At 48.9% G+C, this 10,642-nt stretch overlaps 1 protein-coding gene across 4 annotated transcripts in view; it reads left to right on the top strand.

The window, feature by feature from the left end:
- The window catches only part of SLC39A11 (solute carrier family 39 member 11), a 439,134-nt gene that overhangs the window by 274,729 nt on the left and 153,763 nt on the right, over positions 1-10,642 (top strand). The gene's annotated exons all lie outside the window — the stretch shown is intronic.

The raw sequence follows: 10,642 nt of genomic DNA on the forward strand, positions 1-10,642 counted from the left end.
GCTGGTGCAGCACCCGCCCCTCCCCAGCCCAGTGCACCTCAAGAACACGTGGAACATGGTCCTGGAGCTAGACCACCCAGGTTCAAATCCTGGCTCTGCCACTTGCCACAGGCTGTACAACCGGAACGGGTTGGTTTTTGTTCTGTGCCTCCGTTTCCTAATCTGCAAATTCCCACAATACTAATAATCCTCAGTAGTCATAGTAGTAGTAGTAGTGATAACAGTGTCTTTGGCCTGCCCATTGCAGACACTCCAATAGGTGCCCAGCCCATTCCTGTCCCAGCCCATGTTCCAGGACAAGAGCTCCCAGCCCCCTGCCTCCCCAGAAGGAGAACTGGTTTAGAAGTGGCTTCCACAGTCTACATGGGACCACACAGGCCTGGATGCCCCAGGCCAGGAACGTGGGGGTCTCTCGGTGTGTGTGGCTGGCCCTGACATTGCTTCTGCCAACCACGTGCCTTGGGCCCCCTGCCTAGCATCCGTTCCCTGACTTCCCCTTGGCCCTCCTAGGCTGATTTTCTTGTCATGTCTCAGCATGGAGTCTTCATGCTCACTGTCCCTTGCTCTGGGACTGCTCAGCCTTTATTGGGCAGCATATGCTTTTCTCCATCCTGCACCCTTGCCTGGAATGGAGCCTGGGCCACCTCTTCTTTTCTCTGCACGGGACCCAGGTCCGGGCTGTGCACGGTTGGCTCTGCACCCGGGATGGGGGTCAGGGGGTTGGTTGACAGCCTGCCTGGAATTCTGTAGATAGTTTTGTAATGGACAGCCCCTGCCAAGGGCATGAGCCGCTTCCCCGTTGCCCCACAATTCCCTAGACTCCCTTCTAGACCTCGAGTTGCTTGTCCCAAGCTGTGCAGGGGGACAGACAGGGCAGCAATGGGAACGGAGGAGAGAAAAGTCTGTGTCGTCTCCAGCGCCTGGGAAGGCCACAAAGAAACCACACTGCTGTTCTCAAAGAGCTTTGCAGGGTCCATGCCTCCCCCCAAGCCTGCTGCAGGCTAAACAGAGTGCACGTTGTGTGGCGATCAGTCCCCCGTGCCAAGATGTCCAACCCTGTCGCCAGGGACTTGGGTGGGGGTGGCTGGAGGCAGTGGTGGGGGAGGAGGGGGCCACAGTGTAAACGGCCCCTTGTGTGGCCGACAGGGAGAAGCGGCTGCTCCCAGACAGAGGGCGTCGCTCCCACGGGTGCATTGGAGGGGCCCATCACTGCCCCGTCCTTCCTCCCAAAGCAAGGAGAGGTGGAGAGCCGCAGCATCTTCCAGAGCAGACACTAAGGGAGCTCGAGGCATGGCTTGATCGGGGTGGTGGTCTTCATTTCAGTTCGTTTGCCCCTGTGACACTCTTAGGGTGGGCTGTCATAGCCCTTGCTGCCGTCCCAGTATGGAGATGAGGATGCAGAGCCTGGGAACTTCGTGTGAGGTCAGGCTTATGACAAGCGGAAGACTTAGGGTTTAACGGAAGTCTGGCCAATGCAGAAGCCCATGGTTAGCCACCTCCCCACTCCCTGCCTCTGGCAGCCGTGGAACTGAGAGCTGACACTGATGGAGTGCTTTCCATGTGCAGACCCCGTGCTCCTTGTGTATCAGCCACTGACTGCTTGAGGCCCCTGTGAAATGGCCATCTTCATCTTACAGATGCAGAACGCGCCCGGAAACACACAAGGGAAGGGCAGAGGTCGGATTTGCACCCCGGCAGTCTGGCTCTGGAGCCCGTGCCCTAAACCGCTGCCCTCTCCTGCCACCCAAGTCGTCTACCTGCCATGACCACAGAGGCTTCAAAACTGGCCCCCCAGAGTGGTGCAGAAAAGAGTTTCTTCTTAGTTGTAAAAAAAAAAAAAAAAAAAAGAATCTAACGCCCTGTGCAGAGGCGCTCGAGTTGGCGGTAGAAGGTATGATTCCATTGTCATACACCTCTCTAACATCCTGTCTCACTGGGCATGTTGGGAATTAGAGGCGTATATAAACTCTCCGCGGTGAGGGACAGACTTTCTAGATGGTCCCACGGGCAGCAAGTGTTTATGTCAAAGGTCATGCTGCCCATCCCTCCAGACGTCTGCCGCTGCAGTAAGAACCCTTACCCCTTGCCTGGTGTCTCCGTGCAGCCAGGTGCTGAGGGAGGGAACTGGGGAGAGGAGAGAAAGCTCCAAAGAGAGAGGACAGAGATCCTCTGTGTGGCCATGATGTCATGATCCACTTCCCCACCTCACCTCCTGGAAAGCATGGATGGTTGGGTTGCGTCACTGGGAAGATAGAGCAAGTTACCTGTCCTGTGGGTTCTAGAGCAAAAGGAGGTGATAGGCTGCTTGGGAAGAAGCCCAGGGTTTGGTTTTTTTTTTTTTTTTTTTTCAGATTTTATTTATTTGGCAGAGAGAGAGAGAGCACAAGTAGGCAGAGTGGCAGGCAGAGGGAGAGGGAGAAGCAGGCTCCCCACCGAGCAAGGAGCCCGATGTGGGGCTCGATCCCAGGACCCCGGGATCATGACCTGAGCCGAAGGCAGACGCTTAACGACTGAGCCACCCAGGCGCCCAAGCCCCGGGGTTTTTGAGCGATGGTCTTGTGGTCGAATTGTGTCCCCCTGAAAGGTGTGTTAAAGTCCAAACCTCCCACACCTGTGAATGCCATCTTACTGGGCAATAGCGTCTTTCCAGGTATAATTAGTTAAGATCAGATCCTGCTGGATTGGGGTCCAGTATGACCAGTGTATCTACAGGATGAGGAGAAAAGGCACACGCGCACGCGCACACACACACACACGGAGCAGAATGCCCCGTGACAACACAGAGAGGGAAGACTCTGGCCCCATGAAGGCAGAGGCAGAGGTTGGAGTGATGAGTGAAGTAGCTACAAGCCAGGAAATGCTAAGGAATGGCAAGAGCCGCCAGGAGCTGGGAGAGCCAAGGGAGCATCCTTCCCCAGGAATGTGGGAGGGAACATAGCCCTGCTGACCCCTCGACTCTGGACGTGTGGCCTCCTGAGCCATGAGAATAAATCTCTGTGGTCTGAAGTCACCCTGTTAGTGGCACTGGGCTCTGGTGGCCACGGGCAACTCACACGTCGGGTCTCCACCCTCCCCATCCGCATCGTCTCCATCCTCAGACCCCACTCGGTTTTCTTCGGCTCCACCCACGGAGGACGCAGAGCCCGGATGGTCGCTTCTGATCCACATTGCTCTCTATCCGGATGCGTGTTGTTTCCCTCACCCCCTGGGGAGCTTTCTTTTTTTTTTTTTTTAATTTCGGGAGGAGGTTATGGTTCTGTTTTGTTGGATTCCTTAACTCTCTCGGTTCAGTTTGGACCAAACTGGAGGAAAGCGGTGGCTTTCTTTGCTCAGCGGCTGCCTTCAGACACGGGCCCATGGGAGAGTCAGGGCTGTCCCCCGTATTGGAGCTATTAAACTGTCGTAAGAAAGAGGCCTTTGTCACGGACAGCACGGCACTCGGCTCAGAAACAGGGACAGATTGTGCCAGAAAACAAACAACAACAACAACAACAAAAAGGTTCAACCACAGAATTCTTTGGGGCTTCAGTCATCAGCCTGTCGCTTGTTCTTAAAAGACAGATTTCCTTTCCTCGGTGTAATTCCATCAGATAGGCCGTTGGGCTTTAATTCTGCCCAGAGCCGGGGCTGGGGGCCCCACCCGGACCACCTGCGCCGAGCCTGCGCCCCACTCCCTGCTGGGGTGACCTCATGCCTGCCTACCGGCAGGGTGGCAACCCAGAGCCCCCCCGGGGCCCGGCTGCTGAGGGGGCTGCACAGGAGGGAGAATGAAGACCCGAGTCCGCTCAGGGAGAAGCACTTGGAGAAGCCACAGAGGCCACGTTACAGGTGCCTTAGCCGACGAGAGTGAAGATTTGCAGAACTTTGCATTCGAGCTGGGAAAGCCTCATTTTATGCCGGAGGAAAATGGAAATAAAGTGACTTGCCCAAAGCCCTCTACCCCCCACCCCGCCCCCACCGTTCACTAAGGTCAGACCATACCTGCCCGCCGGGGACCAGAGGCCAAAATGCCCCGCGTCCCCACATGGCACTCAGGGACTGCCGTGGGCCCTGAGGCCCAGAAAAGCTACTCTTCTGCCCATTGGCCACAGAGCCTCAGCCACTCCCAGCCAGCTCCCCCTTTACCACCTCTGATCACAGCAGAGTTAGCATCCCCGGTGCTTCTTGGGCGGCCAGCACCAGGCGCCCCCCAGGCCCTGGGCCGCAGACAAGATGAAGACAGCTGATCGAGGGGCTTCACCTGGGCCTCAGGGAGGGGTCCGCATCTGGTCGCGGAAGTCGGGGTTTGTCGCTTCTGTCTTCTCTAGATCCCAGAGCGGTGCTTCTTGACCCCTGGCTCAGGACCAGGCGTGACAGTCACACCCCAGACACAACCAAGAACAAGGTTCCACAACACCGGCTCAGGGGCAGGGCCCAAAGCGGCATTGTGAGCATGCTCCCCTGTGCCGTGGGTGCGCCAGGGAAGAGGGGAGGGAAGCCCCCCGTCACAGCTGTCCCTCGTGAGGGGGGATATGCTTCCCCAGCCCGCGTCTCTGGCCGGAGGTGAGCATTTCATTACAGACGAGCGACAAGGAAGGAAACGCTGGCTTTATTTTCCATGAGGGCAGATTATTACATTACCTTTAGGACTTTACCCAAAATGAAAATGCAGGGTCCCTTGTTCAAAGAGGGTAAAAGTGGGGTGCCTCGGTGGCTCAGTCAGTTAGGTGTCTGCCTTCAGCTCGTGATCTCGGGGTCCTGATTCAGCGGGGAGTCTTCCTCTCCCTCTGCTGCTCCCCTGTCCCCACCGGCTCGTGCGCACACGCTCTCTCTCTCTCTCTCTCTCAAATAAATAAATAAAATCTTTTTTTAAAAAAGAACAGGAAAAAAAAGTTTTTTCCTTTTTCCATGAGGTCTCTCTCAGCCCATCACAATGTTTCGTTTTGTTGTAAAATCTGTTAATTGCTGTAAAACATAACATAGCATAAAAATCTACCATCACAACCATTTTGAGTGTGCGGTCCGGCAGCATTCCGTACATTCGCATTGTTGAACAACCGTCACCACCATCCCTCTCCAGAACTCTTTCGTTTTACAAAATGGAAACTCTGTCCCCATTAAACAAGGGCCCCCCGAGCCCCCCGCCCCCGCCCCCCGGCCCCCCCCCCCCGCCCCGTCTACTGTCTCTGTGAATTGTCTACTCCCTCTATACCTCATATGAGTGGAGTCGTACGGTCGGTTGGCTCTTTGTGCCCGGCGTATTTCACAGAGCCTGAGGTCGCCAGGATGCATCCGTGGTGCGGCAGGTCAGAACTTCCTTCCTTTTTAAGGCTGAATAATATTCCACCATCCGTACGTACCACACTTTGCGTACCCATTCATCCGCCCGTGGACACCAGGCCTGCTCCCACCTATTGGCTCTCGTGATAAGGCCACTACAAACATGAGTGCACGAATCTCTCTTCAGGACCCTGATTTCAATTCCTTGGTGCAAATACCCAGAAGTAGAATTGCTAGATCACAGGGAATGATTTTTTGAGGAACTTTGCCCTGGTGTTTCTTATTTGCCGATTAATGTTGGGCTGCATCAGGCACAGGGGTTCTGCCCAAGGAGCGCAGACCCTCACAGGCTCCCAGGGCCCAAGCCCTTGACCCTGACCGGGTACTGGGGGGGTGTGCTTCCAACCGGAACTTCCTGGTTCCCCAGGCCCCTGAGTGGCTGTGCTGTTCGCTTGGCCCTTCATGAGGGAGAGTAGAAAGGAACTGGGGAGAGAAAGTGAGGGTGAGGGGTGGTAGGGTGAGGCCAGGTGAGGTGATTTGGAATATGTGCATATAAAGATCTGTGATTCCAGACTTTTCTGTCAGTTGTTGGGCCAAACGAACCTTTCCTTGTCGGCCTCATGCATCCAGCTACATTCCCTCTTCAGGTAGGTGGGAAGCTCCGCGACCCCAGGTCTGAACCTGGGGTAGTGACAGGAAGTGCACGTCATGGGCTCCAGGGGTGTCCTGCCTTCCTGCCAGTTTGGGGGCAGCAGCTCCGTAAACACAACGGGGTCTTGTTGTCTGGAGCCTAAGCACAGCATTACACTCATGCTTTCTTTTCTAAGCCTCAGTTCCTGCATCTGTAAAAACGGGGTTGCACTGAGGAGTAAATAGAAGTGAAGGTCAAGGTCTTGGTTGGGGCTTCGCTGTGTAGCTGTGGACATGCTCAGCAGCAGGGACGTGGATGTGTTTGGCTGTGGTTGCGTTCCTTCACCGGTGCCTGGAGCGTGCAAAGGCGGGATGAGGTAGAAGCTTCTCCATGGACTGGCTCGCCGCTGGAAGAGCATGTCTCTCTGTTCTTCATGGCATCTGCTGTTAGTAACACACAAGCAATTTATGTCATTAAATATGACCGTGATGTCATCGCTATGACTGGCATGCCATATAATGTGTGGACATCTTCAGTAACTCCACATGACCCATTGGGGCCCATTCCCCAACTGAAGACCAAAATAAAAAGGGTACCTGACATAACATGCCTCTCAGTGTGCCAGACAATGCTTTAGAAATTAACATTTATTATAGCCACTGTAAATATACCTAATAACATTTTGTGTAACAGCTTTATTGTGATATAATTCACACAGTATATAATTCACCCATTTATAGTGTACACTTTTTAGTATATTCACAGAGTTGTGCAGCCATCAGCACAATCAATTCCAGAACATTTCATCACCCTGAAAAGGAAGTCTGTATACTTCAGTCATCGCTCCCTGCTCCCCATTTCTTCTCAACCCTTCAATCCCTGGCAACTGCTAAGCCACTTTCTTCTCTATAGATATTCCTGTTTGGGATATTGCATATATATATATATATATATCCTATAACACGTGGACCTCCGCAACTGACATCTTTAACTTAGTATAATTTTTACCAAGTTAATTCGTGTTGTAGCACATACAAGTACTTTGCTTCTTCTTATGGCCAAATAATATTCCAGGGTATGGATACACCACATTTTGTTTATCCATTCGTCAGCCGATGGACATTTAGGTTGTTTCTACTTTGGGGCAATTGGGAAGAGTGCTGCAAGGAACATTTGTGTGTAAGTTTTCATGTGGAAATTATTTTCAGCTCCCTTGGGTGGACACCTAGGCATGGAATTACTGGCTTGTATGGTCAATCTACGTGTAACATTTGAGAGCTGCCATACTGTCTTCCAAAGCAGCTGCACCATTTTCCATTTCCACCGGCAGGAAACGAGGGTTCTGATTTCTCACGTCCTCACCAACACTTGTTGTTGTCTGACTTGATGACAGCCATCTTCGAGGAGAGTGGGATGCCACTGTGGTTCTCATTTGAAATTCCCTGATGGTTAATGTCACTGAGCATCTTTCCAAGTGTTTATTGGCCATGTGTATGACTTCTTAGGAGAAATGTCGATTAATGTCCTTTGCCCACTGTTTAAATTGGATTATGTGGCTTTATTACTGAGTGGCAGAGTGGCAAGAGTTCTTGATGCATTTGATCCACGTCATTTATCAGATATATGATTTGCGTATGTTCTCCTATATTGGGGTTGTTTTCCCACTTTCTTGATGGTGTTCTCTGAAGTACAAATTTTAAAAATTTTGATGAAGTTCAATTTATTTCTTTTTTTTTCTTTTGTTGTTTGTGCTTTTGGTGACATATCTAAGAAACCATTGCTTGATCCCAGGTCATAAAGATTAACTCATTTTCTTCTAAGCATTTTATAGTTTGGGCTGTTAAAGTATTTAATTCATTTCAAGTTAATATTTGTATAGGGTATGAGATAAGGGTTCAACTACATTCTTTTGCATATAAATGCCCAAACTTCCAGTACCATTTATTGAAAAAAGTCTTCTTTTGCCTTTGAATTGATCTGGCACCCATATTGAAAATCAGTTTACTATGAATGGGAGGTGTTTTTTTGTTCCCCTGAACTCTCAGCTGCATTCCATTGATCTCTATGTCTGTCCTTATGCCAGTATATCACAGTCTTGAGTACTGTAGGTTTGTAGTAAATTTTTAATTCAGGAAGTGTTAGGACTCCAATTTAGATCTTCCCTGTCAAAATTGCGTTAGCAATTCTGTGTCCCTGGTGTTTCCATATAAATTTTAGGATTAAAAAAAAAAATCAGCTGAGATTTTGAAAGACTTTGCATTAAATCTGAAGATCAATTCAGGGAGTGTTGTCATCTCACCAATATTAAGTCTCCAATCCATTGAACATGGGGTGTTTTTCCATTTGTTTTGGTCTTCACTTTCTTTCAGTAATGTTTTGTAATTTTCAGTGTACAAGTCTTTCACTTTCTTGGTTAAATTTATTCCTAGAGATTTTTAAATTCTTTTTAGTGATATTATAAATAGAATTATTTTCTTAATTTAATTTTCAGGTGGCTTATTGTCAGTGTACAGAAATACCCCTTTTTTGGGGTATCTGTATCTTGTATCCTGAAGCCTCTCTGAACTCATTTATTAGCTCTCGTAATTCTTTTTGGTGGGTTGCTTAGGATTTTCTATATATATGCTTATGTTATCTTTAAGCAGAGATAATTTTACTTCTTCATTTCCCATCTAGATGCCTCATTTATTTTTCTTATCTTATTGCTGGCTAGGACCTCCAGTATAATGTTGAATAGAAGTGGTGAGAGTGGTAATCTTTGTCTTGTTCATGATCTTTGGGGGAAAGCATTCAGTCTTCCACCATTAAGTACAATGTGTGATGTTAGCTGTGGATTTTTAATAGATATAAAGCATCTATTAAAAAAGAAAGTTCCCTAGTTTGTTGAAGGTTTTTTTATCATGAAAGGGTATTGGGATTTTGTCAAATGCTTTTCCTGCATCTATTGAAATGATTGTACATTTTTCCCCCTTTTATCCTATTGATAAGGAATATTACATTGATTTTCAGATGTTTAAAACCCACCTTGCATTCCAGGCATGAATCCCACTTGCTTCTGATGTGTAATCTTTTTTTAAATGTTGCCAGGTTTGGTTTTAGAACTTGATGGAGGAATTTTCTATCCATATCCATAGGAGATATTGGTCTTTACTTTTATTTTCTTGTGATATTTTTGTTTGGTTTTGGTGTCAGGGTAATACTTGTGGTCCAATTAAATATAGGAGATGTGAACAACTAGAAACACCCCCCCCTTTTTTTTTATTTTTGGATTTTTACAACGAGGTAGAGGTTACTGCCTCTCACAGAGATTGGGATTCCAAGGGAGGAAGAAGAGAATGACAAATCTGATGATTAAGGTCAGGGTGTGAGAACCATTTGGGTTTTACCCCTGTCGACCTAGTAATTGCTAATCTGTTTTAAGAAAAGTGTGGTCCACAGCCTCCACTTTCTCCAAAACAGTTGGCACCTACCCCTCAGAAACTCCCATCCACCTTCTGGTCCAAGAGTGCAGGAGTAGTTCCTGCTTTAGAAGATACATGTTCAGTATCGAGGTGAGACCTTATGTCAGACCCCTCACCTGGGCCTGGTACCTCGTTACTCCCTTTGTGACCTTGGCTTCAGGTCTCTGGCTCTGAATTCTTTCAGCTTGGATTCTGACCCCATTACCCACCTGGTCTGTGGATACCGAAGTCCTCACCTTGCTTTCCATGGGTGCTGAGCCTCATCACCCCAGGCTCTGATGGCACATTCTGCCTGCTTGAACCTGCTTCTTCTCTCTACCTTTCTTTTTACCTGGATTCTTCAGACTGTCTTGTCTGCTTGAATTTTGAGCTGCTAACCTGTCTTGCCTCATTGGTGCTACCTGTTCCCACTACCCCTTATCTCCTGAATCGCGACTTTTGTTTCCCCACCTGGACTTAACTCATCTGACATCCCGTCCTGATACCAACTGACCTCACCTCTCCCTGTTCCTCCCACCTGTCCATATTGTTGGTTCTGGATTTCCCTGGCCTGCCCCATCCTGCTTCTGATCATGTCAACTGTGACCCCATGGTACTGACTTTCAAGGTAAAAAATTCCATTTGTTTCCCTCTGTGGTTGAGTTAAATATGTGAAAGCGACCAAGGGTCTTTGTAGATGGAGAAACAAGGAAGTGCTACAGCTTTCCAGGGGAGGATTACCTTTAAGCTCTGTGGAAGGTTCCAGCAAAGCATTGGAAACCTTTCGAAGCCGACTGAAAACTCAAACCTCAGAATCCCAAACACTGCTTTCTGGTAGGGCCATATCCAAGGCTTTAACTGGATCCACGCCATCCTGCAAATGTTCTCTCCATGTTGCCTTTCTGTTTAAAAAAGTGAGAAGAGGGAAACAATAGATTAAAATGATCTACAGGGTAAATAATTGGTGTGATCGGCAGAACAGAGCACCCTGCGATTTCTACATGTTCCCAAAGAAGCAGCCAGATCCGTTTGAACAGGAACAACAATCTAAGTCTAATTAAAAAATACAACTTCTGGGAACTGGGCGGGGGGAAGGGTGGGTATCTGAGGATGCGGTGCAGGAGGACTTACCACATTTCAGGTGAATTTAATGAAAAGAAGCTCACAGTTAGACGTACCTGGAAAATTTTCGGTATTACAAAAATAAATAAAACGTCACGAACCCATCCAGATAGAAAAAGCAGGTTGCTTGTAAAGGAATTAAATTCAGATTGATCAGAAGCTAGCTCGAGAGAAAAGGGACATTCTTTGA

Source organism: Callorhinus ursinus, unplaced genomic scaffold (assembly GCF_003265705.2).
Source record: "Callorhinus ursinus isolate GAN/ISIS: 27379988/994484 unplaced genomic scaffold, GSC_fseal_2.0 scaffold50, whole genome shotgun sequence".
Lineage (NCBI taxonomy): Eukaryota > Metazoa > Chordata > Mammalia > Carnivora > Otariidae > Callorhinus > Callorhinus ursinus.